Here is a 15,965-nt window from a genome sequence, read left to right as displayed (position 1 = left end):
ACCCAGGACAATCAGGCTCGTGGACCTTCGCCCATGGACATTCATGTAGTTCATGCCCACCCGTCCAGTGACACTTTAGCTAACAGTGACTGTGTTCGTCCCACCCAAAGTGTGCGTCGACGTCGCCGGAAATCCCGTAAACTTGCAAGTGCTTCTGCACCTGTATCAGTTCAAATTGCACGAGACAGTCGCTCTTGTCGTCACCAAGACAATAAACTTTTTGTGGACTTAGACTTTGCAGGAAAAGTGATACCATTCCAGCTCGATACCGGAGCTGCAGTTTCATTGCTCAATCACGACACGTACACACAACTGGGCGCCCCGCCGTTGCGTGCCGCAAATGTTACGTTAACTAGTTACTCAGGTCAGCATATACCTGTGTTAGGACAGTGCAGCCTTATTGCAACATACAAGGGACAGACAAAACTTGTGTCATTTTACGTTCTTCGTTCCTCTAGTGCAGTGAACTTGTTTGGTTTAGATTTGTTTCAATTGTTTAATTTGTCTATTGTAAATCAGGTCCTATCTGTGAATCAGACTGTGCCTTCCGCCAGCGTTTCTAGTCTTTGTGAAGAATTTGCAGACATTTTTGCTCCGGGCCTTGGTTGCGCTAAGAACTATGAAGCGCATTTGGAACTGAAAGACAACGCGCAACCGAAATTTTTCAGAGCGCGCAATGTTCCCCACGCATTGCGTGATGAGGTCGCAAGAACATTGGCCGAATTAGAATCTCACGGTGTAATTGAACGTGTGCAGGCTTCTCTCTGGGCCTCACCCTTAGTCATTTTGCCAAAACCTTCCGGAAAATTGAGACTTTGCGTGGACTTCAAGGCAACGGTGAATCCACAACTTGTGACTGCTACTTTTCCTTTGCCCCGCCCGGAAGATCTTTTTGACAAACTGTGCCCGGGAAAATATTTTTCAAAATTGGACCTAGCAGATGCGTACTTGCAAATACCTGTGGACGAAGAATCCCAGCGCGTCTTGGTGGTAAACACGCATCTTGGCTTGTATCGCTTCAAAAGACTGCCATTCGGGTGTGCATCCGCCCCTGCTTTATTTCAGCAATATTTACAAACTATTTGTGCGTCGGTCCCTACGGCTGCGAACTATCTGGACGATATTGTGCTCTCAGGAAAGACAGACGCCGAACATTTGCAGAATCTCCGAACATTATTTCAGGTCTTGCGTCAGAATGGTCTTCGCTTGAGGAAGGACAAATGTGTGTTTTTTGCTCGTGACTTACCGTACCTGGGGCATGTCATAAATGCCCAAGGAATACATCCGAGTCCAGAGCACCTTCGTGCCATTCAGGACTTGCCGTCACCGCAGAACTTAAAACAGCTACAGAGTGTGCTGGGTAAGGTAAATTATTATTCAAAGTTTGTGCGCAATGCTTCTTCCATTTCAGCTCCGCTTCATCGCTTACGCCGTAAAGGTGTTCCGTTCGTCTGGACGACGGAATGCGAACGCGCCTTTCGCCAGTTGAAATCGGCGTTACTTTCCAATACTTGCCTTACGCCATTCGATCCCCGAAAACCCCTTTTGTTGATGGTTGATGCATCGGATTTCGGGATCGGTGCGGTGCTTGCGCACAAAGATGGTTCGCATGATCGCCCTATTGCCTTTGCGTCAAAATTGCTCTCATCTGCGCAAAGAAATTATTCACAAATAGAGAAAGAAGCTTTAGCTCTCGTGTTTGGTGTAACAAAGTTTCACGATTTCTTGTATGGTCGTCACTTTACCATCATCACGGACCACAAACCGTTGACATCACTTTTTCATCCGAACACGCCTGTACCTCCACGTACAGCGCAGAAATTCATTCGCTGGTCACTTTTTCTCTCGCAGTACCGCTACGATATCTTGTATCGGTCCACTGCTAAGTACGGCAACGCTGATGCGTTGTCCCGTTTGCCTGTTGCTGAGGATAAAGCATTCGATTCTTCCGAACTTGCTTGCATGTTCATTGATTCGGAAACCGATGACGTGGTCGCATCGTTTCCGATTGATTTTCGTCGTGTAGCTACAGCCACAGCTGCTGACCCTGTCCTTGCTCCCGTTTTGCGTTTTGTTGCTACGCAATGGCCCTTGTCAAAGTCACGGATCGAGGATCCTTTGGTTCGCCGTTTTTTTGCTCACAAGGAGAGACTTTTTGTCCGACGTGGTGTTTTGTTGTTGCGTTCCGATAATGATCAATCCCGAGTCGTGGTCCCACGTTCGTTACAGTCCTCTGTCTTAAAGCTTCTTCACCAAGGACATTGGGGTATAGTGCGCACGAAACAACTTGCTCGACAGCACTGTACTTGGTTCGGAATCGATGCTGCGATTACGAATATGTGCTCCTCTTGTGTGGCGTGTGCCGAACAACAATCCGCACCGCCGCGGAAATTCTTTGCTTGGCCGAAAGCCACTTCCCCTTGGCAACGCTTGCACATCGATTTTGCTGGTCCATTCTGGAATGCTCGATGGTTGGTTGTGGTCGATGCTTTCAGTAATTTTCCTTTTGTTGTCCGGATGTCTTCCACGACGTCTTCTGCCACAATCCAAGCCTTGTCTGCTATCTTTTGCATTGAGGGTCTTCCGCAGACTATTGTTTCCGACAATGGCCCACAATTCCTGTCCGCAGAATTTCAGTCATTCTGCACGGCCAATGGTATTCAACATCTGACATCCGCGCCGTTTTCGCCTCAGTCAAACGGTGCCGCGGAACGATTGGTCCGGACTTTCAAGTCACAGATGTTGAAGTTGAAAGAGTCGCATTCTCGGGAGGACGCTTTGTTGCTCTTTTTGTCTTCGTATCGCTCTCAGCCCCGCGATGGTCGCTCGCCGGCTGAATTGCTCCATGGTCGTCCTCATCGAACTCTGATGTCTTTGTTGCATCCGCCACATCAGGTTCCTGTGCAGCGGCAGACTCCTGCTTTTGCTCCTGGCGACGTTGTCTATTATCGCAACTATCGCGGTTCACAGCGTTGGCTCGCAGGGCGCATTCTTCGCTGCCTCGGCCGCGCGATGTATTTGGTTTTGGGGGCTTCTGGTGAGGTGCGTCGGCATCTCAATCAGCTGCGCCTCTGTCGTCGCCTGGGTTCTGCCGCTCCCCGTCTGCTTTCAGCGACGGAGCCGTCAGGTCAGCGCCTTGGGGACCCATCTACTGGCTCGCCTCATCCCCAGGTGTTACCGACGATGCCTTCCATTTTGCATCATGGCGTCGCGCCGCCGCAGCCGCCGCCGGCGCCGCCAGCAGCGGACGCTTCGCTGCAGCCGCCTCGCGCCTCCCTGGGTCACGCGCCGCCGCTTGCTTCCCGTGACCAGCCGTCCTCCGCCATGGACTTCTTGCCCGCTCCGGACCAGATGTCGTCTTCGCCCGTCGGGTGCTCCGACCACATGGAGGTCGACCCTTCTGTCTCATTACGTGCGCATACACCTCATGTTGACGTGCACCCTGGACTAGGTTTGCAGGCGTTTCCTAGCTCCCCTCGGACCGAATGGCCGGGTGCGGGTGGCACAGCCTCGCCTGTTGTTAGGCTCCCCACCTCATCGCATACGTCAACATGGGGTCCTCCCCACGGCGGGCGGAAGCCTTATCTCACGACCGTTCGCCGATTTGCGGGGGAGGAATGTGGTGTCACCGCTAGACACCACACTTGCTAGGTGGTAACTTAAATCGGCCGCGGTCCTGTAGTACATGTCGGACCCGCGTGTCGCCACTGTGTATTCGCAAACGTAGCGCCACCACAGGGCAGGTCACAAGACACGGACTTCACCTCGCCCCAGTTGTACGGACGACATAGCTTGCGACTAGACCTACCAAGTATTCCTCTCATTTGCCGAGAGACAGATTAAATAGCCTTCAGCTAGTCCATCGCTACTACCTAGCAAGGCGCCATGTGTATCATTGCTAATTGCTTACTACTATGCAAGAGATGTATTTCAACAAGAACAAGACTACATTAAAGTTAAGTATATTAAAATCTCTCTTCTTTTCTTTATAGTTTTCATCCAGTCTCCTGTTTCAGAATTTACGCCCGTCTGCGTTAGTTTCGCGTGCACCTAGCCACTCATTGTGTCGAGACCTTAGGGAATCGACACAACATCAACGTTTCATGAAATGAACAAATTCTACACATGACAATTACACTCAACTGGAAAAAGAACAGATGCAGAATGATAAAAGTAAATCAGTGTTTTTACACGACTGAGACGCATAAGGTTTATATTCAGCTTCCATTCTGATGGCTTAAGCAATTCCCCAAAACAACAAATATTATCACACATGCATATCAGAACCAATAACGTAAAACCACTCCGTCTTCAGGCCGCAAGTGGCCCATTGGGACCATCCGACCGCCGTGACATCCTCAGATGCGGATAGGAGGGGCGTGTTGTCAGCACACTGCTCTCCCGGTCGTTATGATGGCTTTCTGTGACCGCAGCCGCTACTATGCGGTCGAGTAGCACCTCAATTGGTATCAAGAGGCTGAGTGCACCCCGAAAAATGGCAACAGCGCATGGCGGCCTAGATGGTCACCCATCCAAGTGCCGGCCACGCCCAACAGCGCTTAACTTCGGTGATCTGACGGGAACCGGTGTATCCACTGCGGCGAGGCCGTTGCCAATAACATGTAAAGATGAGTTATTATCAAGTGATCCAAGTAATCAAGGTAAAGATCGGTCGTAATATTACATTAAAATATCCGTGCTGAACATGGTATAAGGAATAACATAGCTCATAAAGAAAAACATACACAAACAGAAAATACAACATCGAAAATTACAAGAACAAAAATTTTATGAGTGCTGTCTTGATTGCCTTCTTATGGCAAACTTAGCAGAGTCCACGTCAGTAGTTAAAAGTTTTTCAATATGTCAATAAAATATTGTAATGTCTGTTGGATACTGACAGAAGAAAGAAAATTAATGCCAAAACACTGCCTCGCTTTGCGCTCCTTGCAATAAATTTGCGTTTTCTACTAAAGCATTTATGTAATGGCACACAGGTTTTACACGTATTGTTCCACAATGAACTCACCACGTGCGATAGTCGCCTTTACACGTTTCTTTCGTGGGACAGCGTAAACAAAATGTGTGAGGTTCATGGGTGCAGTTGACAGTGGTGGCGCCATCTCAAGTATTGTGTCTGCTTTCTCAGTCATGACAGAGTGTACTGTTGTGGCAAGGCGGAGGGTGTCTAGGAGTGTTGGTTTTACGCAAAGGTCGGACCTGTTTCAATACGGTGCAGTATGTATCGAAAAGAGTTCTTTGACGAAATCACTCACGACGTTTGGGTCTCACTCACGAGGAGGCACCAAGGGCAACACGCGGAAAATGAATATGTCAGCCTCAGCAAAAGGGTAGCTTCTCTTACGAAAAAAAGGTTCTATTAGTACTGCATGAACTCTCTCAGTGGCACACTGGACTCTGTCTGGCAGGGAGACAAAAAATGGTGTTTATGCTGGTCATGCCCGACTGAAGTGCCTGATATCATTGTTGTCCAGTTACTTCTGTGAGACGGTCGGCGATTTGAGAATCCCGAGGATGCGAAGGTTAAATACGCCCAGCGTGTCACTGCCGCTTCACCGCTTGTCGTCCTCCGGATTGCCGCATCTCGCACTTGGCTCCAGCGTAACCGCTGCGAACGCCTCCATTGTCAGCCGCCTCGGAAAGCAGGTCTCCTGTGTCTTAAGCGCTCGGAGAATCGGTTTGTCTCTTCGGATCCGCCAGCCATTCACCTATGGATAGCGATGCTTCGCCCACAGCAGGAAATTCACTGTATTTGTGCATCCGTCCGTTCCGGTAAACTGTACACTTAAAGTAACTACCAGCACACACTGCTCTAATGAAAACGTTACAGACACGTAAAGAACATCTTCTCAGAAACTCCTTGCATAACATGCATCAAAATTATTACTTAAATATCTAATAACAGACGAGTTTTGACTTACGTGCAAGGATTCAGTGATGGAAAGCCCAAATTTACAATAGAACCGTCGCTTACAAACAACAAAGAAATTCAACTAAAACAACTGATCATAAGGATTTCTAACGTAATTCTGGTAACAGCGTCTTTTACAACTGGCGAATATCAAACCTCATTAAAAATTCAACATGATCCTCTTAAGGTACCGATTGAAAGAACAAGGTCAATCACATCATGTAAGTTTGTTAGTAATTCATTTCCCAAGCTACTTCTTAAGCTATTATTCTTCAACGTTAAACATGAAAACTAACTGCAGACTAAAAGAACAAAATGAAACAGTACATACACTACCTATGATTAGGCGTTTGCACTGTTACCATGAGATGCACTTTGCGCTGGCACATCATACTCTCTCAGACGTTCTGTCGTGCATTTTAGTCTCGCGCACGTCGTTGACCTTAGCCGCTTGAAGTACTTTTTATTTCGTCGTCCCTTTTATCTTTTCTTCTCTCCCGCCAAATTACAGTGCTCTCGATGTCCCTGTAACACACAGTAAAAAAGGTTAAGAACGTTTTCATTAATACATACATGCTATGGTTGTAATCGTGGAATTTGCAGGGTTTACTGCTGCCTAAAAATCCATTTAAATGTGATTTTAAGTTTACCTGGGTTAGCTATCTTTCTGGGTGCCAGTTCAGCTGAGTTTACCTGCCCTTCTCGGTTCAAAATGCGACGACTGCCTTTGCAATTAATTCGTTTCCGCCATTGGCTTTTACCGGTTCCATAAATTTTTCTGTTCATGATGGATAGGTGTAGTCTCTCTTCTTTAGCGACCTCCTTTTAACGACGATGCAGTAGGCTAATAACTTGCACGACAAACGAATACATAAGTTTGGCTATGTTTTGAAATAGTGCCTTTCCTTACATTTTCCAGTTCATGGTACGCTTCCATCCCGGAAAGTCTATCGCCGGAAGTCTTGTTCTCTCTATCTGCTCAGCGGGACCAGGGAACTTCTTAGGAATTCTAGTATCCTGAAATGACTCCCCAATATTCTCCTTACTGGATTTGGACGGTCTTGTCATTCACTGATGTGGACAGAAATTACATAAAAAAAGGTCTTCTCACAACTGGACGGGTGCAATGGTCAGACATTCTTTTGATTTAGACAGAAAATTTTCCCCAACACAATATCACAACTCTTCCCACCAGCCAAGGAGAACTAACACAAGCAGGGAAACTCTATATAACTTCTATGTACTGGACAAAAAAATTCCTAGCGTCGGCTTTGAACAGAAATACCACAGCTAACTCGGCAGGCAACACAGTTAAATTCTTCATTTACACGAATCTTATCACAATATACACCTAGTCTATAACTAAACATGATACAAGACAAAAACAGGTTCCCAGACTCAAGGAAGAAATAAAACATAAAAGAATTCATGACCATCTACTTCTGCAAACATATTCCGCAAGCCACCATACGATGTTCGTCGGTGGGTACCTAGTACTACTATGAAATCGAGAATTACCAGGATCGGGGAAATGGCATGGAAGGACTAGGCCCCTTTAACTAACATAATTTATGCTTTGCCAACAGTAGTTAATTTGCATTACATGCATTACAGGCGTTCAAAATGGTGAATGAGGCAGCTGTTAAATTACAATAATAATAACCTTAAATAAATTCAATAAATAAAATCTTAACGATATTGAACTTCGTAAAATTTTTAAATTAAATAATTTAAAATAAACCAGCCAACTAAAATAATTAAACAGTTAGATATAAATTTCTTCAAAACATTAGGCAGGCCCCCAAGAGGTTTAGAGCAAAAGATTTACAATAAACTAGAATACAATATTTATTAAACATAAAAAGTAAAACCTCTTGTGTGAATCCAGTAAATCAAAAGCCTCTTGGCCAGCAACAAAATTTAATTTATAGTGCAAGTCAGATAACATCAGATACTCAGCTTGAGCACAGACAGCCAAGAAGAGTGGCTGCAAACAAACTGCAAGCCGCGCTAGGAATCATTAACAGTGGGGGGATACTTAGAGCCTCTTAACCGCCTCAAAGGCTGCCTGTTGGCTCTCACGTCAAAGAAATTCCCTTACTTCCATGTCTTTAAGAAGGGCGGCTAACTAAGCGAAAATAGGGACAAAGTTCCAAAAGTAGTTGGCCATCTTGATAACTCGGGCGACTCCCTGCTTGTTCTTAGGGGGAGGAAACTTCTTAAGATCGAAAGTACGTTCTTGATGAATTCCGAGTCTATCTTTAGAAACCAGATGTCCCAAAAACGAAAACTGCTGCGAGAGCGACCTTAGAAGGTTTCACCGTCAACCCACGAAACTGAAGCCTCAGTAAGACCTGGTTGGGAGGATATTTGAAAACAGACCGACTATACACAACATCATCATCAATATAATTATAAACACAGTTGAACATTAAATCTCCCAAAACAACATCTGAAAGCCGTGTTAAGCACGGCAGCTCCAGTTGCTAGGCCAAAGGTACACGACTTACAGATTCCTGTCCATACAGAAGGCTGTAACGGACTTGGAATCCCCGTTCAAGGGTATTTGACAATAAGCCTGATTTTAATCAGGCACAGAAAAATAGGAGGCTTCAGAAAACGAAGTGAAACAGTTATCGTATGTCAGGGCCGCAGCTGATTCTAATGTGACCTTTTTCATTGAGGACCCTACTATCAACAACCAGTCTAAAATCTTCCCTCCGTTCCTTAAGCACAAAAAATATAGGCAAGGCCTATGGAGAAGTTGAAGGTTTAATTGCGCCATTTTTCGTTAAAATCTTTTATTTAGGTGGTGACAGACAATAAGATATTATATTGAATCATGTCGGTCACGCCCAACCGATCAGTTCGCACATCAGGAAATTCGCTCAAAAGATCGCTTAGCTGAATAGTTGAAAGGCTCATTAAGATGACTAAGATCCACCTCCATCGACTCAGTCTGCAAGGTGTTAACGTATTAATCTTAACACTACTAGTGGGACAGGTACAAAAGGCTATCATCTCCGATGGGCAAAACCCAAAGTAAACGATATTGCTGGCAAAATCGATGACTAACCCAGCATACTGGATAAAATCTCGTCCAAGCAATAAGGTGACAGATAATTTCTTCAGAACTAAGAACTTAACCGGCCAGGAAAAACCAAGAAGAGACAGGCCATAGGTGCCCCAGATCTCCCCGCTCTCGGAGTACAACTGACAGCAGTTCGCTTAACAATCGCTTAGATAAGGATAAAGAAGAGAAAGGCCGATGAAATGCGAGATCTGCAAGGCGTTAGCATGTAATTCAAACCGCAAAATCAACTGTATCACTTCACGAACTTTGTTCAATTGGTCCACCGCTAGTTCAGTGACACTATTTAATAGACACAAAATAGGATTCGACAATTTTGCAGAAGAATCTGAGATGGATCCCCCAAGGGCTTGGGCTTCGAGCTTTCTAACTTGGAGCTGATCAGCTAAAACACCCTCTTCCGCACTCGGCCTTTCACTCTCCAAATCTAACGCGCCCGCGCTAATGTATAATTCTTTAATCCAAGCCCTTAGCTGTTTTACAGTGCTCTTCAGCTGACCACTGAGTTCAAAGTGGGGTAGATCGGCAAGACGATTATTGAAATGACACATACGGGCCTGAACCCTACAGATTTGCACTTGGGTGGGTTGGCTATACTCTAAGAATTTAATGTTTTTAAAATAACTCACCCAAAGCTACAGAAATGGTGAAAATAGCGGCACCTATCACACCGATCGTTTCGGTTTAAACGTGGAGAGGCTCGCTCAGTGCTGCACATAAAACACCCTGCTGCCAGCTCTAAAACACCGCCCTCGACAGGTGTGTGACGAATGTGCAGTTCATATTGAAGATGTTCTCGTCTGAGATAGCCTGTACCTGCACAAATTCTAGCCTCAACATTGGCTATGGTTCTGTGGAACAAATCGAAATGTGTTACAAATATTATACTTGATAAGGACATATGACGTTAAACAGACAATCCCCCTCCCCCCCGCTCTGCCGGAATTAGCCAAGAGGAACGCAACCATGCTCTGTGGATACCAAGGAAGTCAGGAATTAGTAGGATCAGGGAAATGACATGAAAGAAGTAGGCTTCTTAACTAACATCATTTATCCTTTGACAAAGAAGTTATTTTTAAATGGTTTTGATACCAACAGGTGCCTTCTGAAAAACATGTGGGAAAATGGAAGTTAATTTGCAATTACAGGGGTTCAAAATGGTGAATAAGACAGTGGTTAAATTAGAATAATATTAAACATAGTTCAAATGGCTCTAAGCACTATGGGACTTAACTTCTGAGGTCATCAGTCCCCTAGAACTTAGAACTACTTAAACCTAACTAAGAACATCACACACATCCATGCCCGAGGCAGGATTCGAACCTGTGACCGTAGCGGTCGTGCGGTTCCAGACTGTAGTGCCTAGAACCGCTCGGCCACACCGGCCGGCGAATAATAATAACCTTAAACAAATTCAAGAAATAAGACCTTAGTAATGTAGGCTTCTTTTAAAAATTTTAAATTAAATAATTTTAAATAAACCAGCTAACTAAAATACTTAAAACAGTTCTTCAAAACTTTAGGCAGGTCCCATAAAGGTTAAGAAAAAGGTATTTACAACAAACTTGGAACAAAGGTAAAATATGTATTAAACATCAAAGGGAAAACCTCCTGGACGAAGCCAGTTAATCAAAGGCCTCTTGGCCGACAGCAAAATTTCATTTACAGTGTAAGTCGGATAACATAAGGTACTCAACTTGAGCACAAAGAGCCAAGGCGCGCGACTGGAAAGAAACAGAAATCCGCGCTAGGCAATGCTCGAGAGCCGGGCACACCGCCGCAAGTAAGCCAGGCTCACGCAGCGAGAAGCCGCCGAGACGAAACGCCCTCTCAAAAACTTAGTAAGTGCTGTCAACATCAAGAAGGATAAGTTACCGGATTATAGGACAAGTTCAGTTACGGTTTAATCATGATTGCACTTAGAGAGCGTTTCCAATAACCTGATACGCCCTGGGAAATAATCTTCGCTAATAGATAACTACAGAAAGGAAGATGTAATTTCTACCAGGAAGGAATATAATAACAACTCGCTAGGGCGTTACCACTAACTAAGGCTCACACCATGCTTAAAAGGGCTGGAAAATAATGATACCAGAGCCCACCATCTTCTAAAACATCGTAAAAACGAATACTAAAACTTAGAAACAGTGTGTTTTCTTGCATAACAATTTTAAAACAAACAATTTTTTAAAGAACTATTAATGCATAGGCCTCTGATATAGTTATGATAGTTATGCATGGCAACTGATGACATTAGACAGCCACAACAACATTAAGGGTAGGTTTACTATGTTTGGCCCGAAAAAGCATGTTCTTTGAGAATTTTTTTCTAGGGTTGTGTTATAGATATCAGTGTCAAATTTGGCCACAATTTTTATTGATGTTTCCTCTACAAACTGGAATTTTTTTTACCGGAAATGTAGAAGAGCAAAGGCGGAAGTGCCGTCTGAACGAATCAAAATTTCTATGTAGTTGATGGCTCGGAATAAAAGTGGTACAACTCCTAGACAATTTAGTTAGCTTCGTCGGAAACAAAGAATCATGCCAGTCAGTTTATTAGATTTGAAGTTATCATACCGCGTGATAAAATAACGTCATTTCGAGGAAAACCCGTTCGAGGTTTTGACAACATATAAATTCAATATTATGCAACTTAATTCAATCCGCTATTCCGGATCCATTAACTAGTCCTTCGTCTTCTTCATAGAGGGCATTGTGCTCGACCTGGGCCATCCTGCGCTGCTACAGAGCCGCTCGTACGGCCGGTGACAAGCGATTTTCGGTCGCTTGAATCCGGTGGTCGTCCGAATGCTTGGCGAATTGCGTCGAATAGAGTCCCAGGGTGACGTCCATCGTTGTCATGGTCTTCAGAATTGGTGGATACCCTTCGTTGGATCTGCCCACTGCCAGGAAAGTCGCAATCTCCACAGTCTTCGCCCCAGAATGCAAATGCTTGCCGGCCGGTGTGGCCGAGCGGTTTTGGGCGCTTCAGTCTGGAACCGCGCGACCGCTACGGTCGCAGGTTCGAATCTTGCCTTGGGCATGGATGTGTGTGATGTCCTTAGGTTAGTGAGGTTTAAGTAGTAAGTTCTAGGGGACTGATGACCTCAGATGTTAAGTCCCATAGTGCTCAGAGAAATTTGAACCATTTTATTTGCAAAGGTTTGGGCGCTAACTTCCAAACATACGCAATCAAACTTTCATTAGAATTTTGTGTGTTTCCTCACAAGCATCGGTACAAAACTCGTCCCCCGAAATAAAAAAAATTAAAAAAAAACTTGTGCGTGAAAAATGCCGATTTCAGGCAGGTGCATTTTTTTGTTCAACCGAGAATAACAAGTTTTCCGTTCTGTATTCGGAAAAACCGTTTCAGGGGTGGATTCAAAACACTTTTATGAATCCAAAAATGCAATTTTACAAAATATCGATTTTTTGAACCAAAAGATAGTAAACCTCCCCTTAATCATTGCAAATTGCTTGAGTGAGAACGCCGGCCAGCAGATTAAGACAAGTTACTTTACAATCACACAGAGCAGACAGGGCAATAAAGTATTCCTAAAACCGGAGAGCTAAATAACAAGGCGTGCATGACGACTCAATGAACATAAACGCGAACATCTGTTCAAACAGCTTGGGGGGCGGGAAATCGTTCCACAGAGCTGAACAGCTACTTGGGCACAACATAAGTGAACGAGACCTTTGACTTGTACCCAGTCCTGGAGAAGAAGAGTTAACGACGAACCGGTAAAGAGGTATTGGCGATCTGCACCGGGAGTCCACGCACTGCTGCTGTCCCCGGCTCCACACTGTGCGAAAACTAGCCGTCAACTGCATGCGCCGCGCTCGTGGAAGGCGTCTCTTTGTAGACGCGATTCTAGTGGCCGCTTTTGAAAACTAGGCGGGGCAGCAATAACCGCACCAGGAAGTCATCCGCGCCCCCTGGTGAGACGCCAGCTGACAGTTATCGATAGTGAAATGAGCCGCCACAGTTCACCATACTTGTCAATTCTCCCCCCCCCCCTCCCGTGCGCCACCCCCCTCAAGCGACTGTCTATATGCCACCATATGAGCCTTAATTTCTCGTATTTCTTCTTGGTGGTCCTTACGTGAAATGTACATTGGCGGCAGTAGAATGATTCTGCGATCAGCTTTGTTTCCCGGTTCTCTAAATTTTCTAAACAGTGTTTCTAGAAAAGAACGTCGCCTTCCCTCTAGATACACTACTGGCCATTAAAATAGCTACACCAAGAAGAAATGCAGATGATAAACGGGTATTCATTGGACGAATATTTTATACTAGAACTGACTGGTGATTACATTTTCACCCAGTTTCGGTGCATAGATCCAGAGAAATCAGCACCCAGAACAACCACACCAACCACAGCTGCCCATGCAACTTCAACACGATACCACAATTCATCAAGAGTAGAAACTGGAGCATTGTGACGAACCAGTTGCTCGGCCACCATTGAGCAGACGTTTTCAATTGGTGAAAGATCTGGAGAATATGCTGGCCAGGGCAGCAGTCGAACATTTTCTGTATACAGAAAGGCCTGTACAGGACCTGCAACATGCGGTCGTGCTTTATCCTGCACAAATGTATGGTTTCGCAGGGATCGAATGAAGCGTAGAGCCACTGGTCGTAACACATCTGTAATGTAACGTCCACTGTTGAAAGTGCCGTCAGTGCGAACAAGAGGTGAACGAGACGTGTAACCAATGCCACCCCTTACCATCACGCCGGGTGATAACGCCAGTATTTCGATGACGAATACACGCTTCCAATGTGCACTGCGATGTCGCCAAACACTGATGCGACCATCATGATGCTGTAAACAGAACCTGGATTGATCCGAAAAAATGACGTTTTGCCATTCGTGCACCCAGGTTCGTCGTTGAATACACCATCGCAGGCGCTCCTGTCTGTGATGCGGCGTCAAGGGTAACCGCAGCCATGGTCTCCGAGCTGATAGTCCATGCTGTTGCAAACGTCGTCGAACTGTTCGTGCTGATAGTTGTTGTATTGCACACGTCCCAATCTGTTGACTCAGGGATCGAGATGTGGCTGCACGATTCGTTACAGCCATGCGGATAAGATGCCTGTCATCTCGACTGATAGTGAAACGAGGCCGTTGGGATCCAGCACGGCGTTCCCTATTACCCTCCTGAACCCACCGATTCCATATTGTGCTAACAGTCATTAGATCTCGACCAACGCGAGCAGCAATGTCGCGATACGACAAACCGCAATCGCGATAGGCTACAATCCGACCTTTATCAAAGTCGGAAACGTGATGGTACGCATTTCTCCTCCTTACACGTGGCATCACAACAACGTTTCACCAGGCAACGCTCGTCAACTGCTGTTTGTGTATGAGAAGTCGATTGGAAACTTTCCTCATGTCAGCACGTTGTAGGTGTCGCCACCGGCGTCACCCTTGTGTGAATGCTCTGAAAAGCTAATCATTTCATATCACAGCATTTTCTTCCTGGCGGTTAAATTTCGCGTCTGTAGCACGTCATCTTGGTGGTGTAGCAATTTTGATGGCCAGTAGTGTATTTACATTTCAGTTCCCGAAGCATCTCTCTCATTCGAAACTACTGGTAACAAATCTAGCAGTCCTCCTCTGAACTACTTCGATGCCTTCCTTCCATCCGATAACAATCAGACCACAAAGACTCGAGTAGTACTCAAGAATAAGTTGCAAAAGGGTCTCCTCTACATTTGAACCATCCTTTCCAAAAATTCTCCCTAAAACCTAAGTCGACTATGCGCCTTCCTACCATAGATCTCACATGCTCGCTGCATTTCGTAATGCTTTGGAATGTTTACCAACATATCTAAACGACGTGACTGTGTCAAACAGGACACTGCTAATGTTGTACGATGTGTTTTCTCTACTCATACCCATTAACTTACATTTTTCTATATTTAGAGCTAGCTGCCATTCATCACACAAACTGTATCATCCTATAGTCACGCAGCTCTGACACTTGCGGTACACCACAGCATTATCAGCAAACAACCGCAAATTGCTGCCCACCCTCTTCGGCAGATCTTTTATGTGTATACAGAACACTTACAACGGGCCTTCTGATGGTATCCTCCTTTCTGATGAACACTCGGCGCCGAGGACAAAATATTGGATTATATTACTTAAGAAGCATTCATGCCAAAAACGTCTCAGGGAATCTATTCCATAAGCTCGTACCTTCGTTAACAGTCTGCAGCGGCGCACAGGTTCAAATGCTTTTCGGACACCTAGCAGTATGGAATCAACCTGTTGCCTTTCATCCACAGTTCACAGTGAAGAAAGGATAAGCTGAGTTCAGCACGAGCGATGCAGTCAGGCCGTGTCCGCTGCCACGCGGCTCCTCTCAACTTGCACGGTCCTTGCTGCTCCCAACATTTACAAAAATTTTAAAAAAGATTTTTAAATTTCAACTATCGCTTTCACCAGATGACGGTATATTGGACGTGAATGGTGGGGAGTGTCTGCAGGGCAATGTTCAACGTTACTATGCTATAAATAGCGTATATTGACTGAGGATGCACCGATAAGTGGTGCGAAACCGGTCGCAGATTTAATAAAATATAATTCATACAGCCAGTGCGGAATTTCCTTGAAAAAATTTCTAAAACGTTGCTGATTCGTGGACAGAATGACACCGAACTAGTGGTTCCGCCTCGTTAGTGTGTCACATTGTATCCTGCAACAGTGATGTTATATAACGTACTAGTCATTCTTGTAACTGTAGTATGGTACAATATTTCATTATATCTTTATGTACGTCCTTTCCATTATCCTTCTTATGTTTCTACAAATATAGAATCAGTGTTTGTTTTGATTTTGGGTTCGTCTGCAGAACACCTGATGTGTGTGAATTCCTAAGGGACCAATCTGCTAAGGTCAATGGTCTCTAGATTTACACACTACTTAA

At 45.1% G+C, this 15,965-nt stretch overlaps 1 pseudogene; it reads right to left on the bottom strand.

The window, feature by feature from the left end:
- Positions 1-4,496: 4,496 nt before the first annotated feature.
- LOC126197873 (5S ribosomal RNA) lies at positions 4,497-4,614 on the bottom strand (annotated as a pseudogene).
- Between the last annotated feature and the right edge of the window lie 11,351 nt (positions 4,615-15,965).

Source organism: Schistocerca nitens, chromosome 7 (assembly GCF_023898315.1).
Source record: "Schistocerca nitens isolate TAMUIC-IGC-003100 chromosome 7, iqSchNite1.1, whole genome shotgun sequence".
In the NCBI taxonomy this organism is placed as follows: domain Eukaryota; kingdom Metazoa; phylum Arthropoda; class Insecta; order Orthoptera; family Acrididae; genus Schistocerca; species Schistocerca nitens.
This window is presented reverse-complemented; position numbering and strand designations above follow the sequence as displayed.